Raw genomic sequence first — 1,524 nt, forward strand, 5'->3', positions numbered from 1 at the left:
AAACAGTGTAGGAGGGTTCCTTTTTCTCCACACCTTCTCCAGCATTTATTATTTATAGACTTTTTGAAGATGGCAATTCTGACCAGTGTGAGGTGATAGCTCATTGTAATTTTGATTTGCATTTCTCTAAAAATTAGAAATGTTGAGCATCTTTTCATGTGCTTATTGGCCATCTCTAAGTCTTCTTTGGAGAAATGTCTATTTAGGTCTTCTGCCCATGTTTTGATTGGGTTGTTTGTTTTTTTGTTATTGAGTTGTATGAGCTGTTTGTATATTTTGGAAATTAAGCCCTTGTCGGTAGCATTGTTTGTAAATATTAAGCAGAAGTTTTTGAAGATGATGCTTTAGTGACTCCCAATTAGTGGTTCCAAGTGTATGAAGTTCAAGCACAGTAGACGGGCAGTTCAGTGGGGTACTTTGGAATTGGATAGTGTCTTACGCCATTCTTTTTTTGTTTTTTAAATAATTGATTTTAAGAAGATCTTTATTTATTTATTTGACTGCACCGGGTCTTAGTTGCAGCATGTGGGATCTTTGTTGCCGCATTCGGGATGTTTTTAGTTGCGGCATACGGGATCTTTTTAGTTGTGGCATGTGGGATCTAGTTCCCTGACCAGGGATCGAACCCAGGCCCCCTGCATTGGTAGCGCAGAGTCTTAACCAGTGGACCACCAGGGAAGTCCCTATACCATTCTTGATACCATCTCAGGGAAGCAGCAGCCTTCCAGACTGCTCCCGGATAGGGCCGACTGCTCAGAATACTGAATATCGCAACTGGGATTCGTTCACTGAAAATGCTAACCCCCTGTTCCAGGGAAGTTGACTTTCAGTCACAAGGGGTGCTAAGATCAGGGCCCCGTGCCAGGGGGAGAAGGGCCTGAGTGCCACGCATTCACCTGAAGGGCAAGGTCTCTGGAGGCCATTCCATGGGGCAGAGGCAGAGTCCTTGCTCGGGTAGGGGTCTCCTGAGCCACGGCCTTGTCTGGGACTTGGGTGCCCCTTCCCCCCATCCTGCTTGTGCCTTCCCTCCCCCTCTCTTAGTCACCAGGCATCTAGAAAAGCTCTCTCCTTGTTTTATCTGGCAGAACCTTGGGACAATCATTGGACTGGGTTCAACTGGCCAGGAAACCAGAGCCCACAGAAAAATGCCTCATGACTCCTGCCAACCCCCTGCTCCCTGCAGGCCCAGTGCCGGACAAACAGCCCTGCCAGCCTTTGGATTTGTGAGGGGAAGGACATTATGTATGTGGAAGCCACAGAATGGAAGTTGTGTACTTTTCGGGGCCTGCATCAGCCAGTGCAGCGCTGCTCCCATTATGTGGCTCATGAAAGGGTTTTCACCTCCTGGGCTGGAAGGGAGTTGGTCCGTCTGCAACAAAGGCGTTTGCCTCTGTGCCTTTTGAAAAAGAATGTGTGTGCTTGTCAAAACAGAACTTTCCTGCATACTTGGAAGAGGGGACCTGTCTGCCTGCCAGAAGGGAGCGAGGCTCAGTCTGGTTAAAAAGGGAGAAAAATTCCACTGCG

General features: G+C 47.7%; 1 non-coding gene across 1 annotated transcript; it reads right to left on the reverse strand.

Moving 5' to 3' along the window:
* Positions 1-605: 605 nt before the first annotated feature.
* On the reverse strand, positions 606-678 carry TRNAG-ACC (transfer RNA glycine (anticodon ACC)). Its single transcript has one exon. It is a non-coding gene; the product is annotated as a tRNA-Gly (tRNA).
* Positions 679-1,524: the final 846 nt, after the last annotated feature.

This window comes from Globicephala melas, chromosome 11, assembly GCF_963455315.2.
Source record: "Globicephala melas chromosome 11, mGloMel1.2, whole genome shotgun sequence".
Lineage (NCBI taxonomy): Eukaryota > Metazoa > Chordata > Mammalia > Artiodactyla > Delphinidae > Globicephala > Globicephala melas.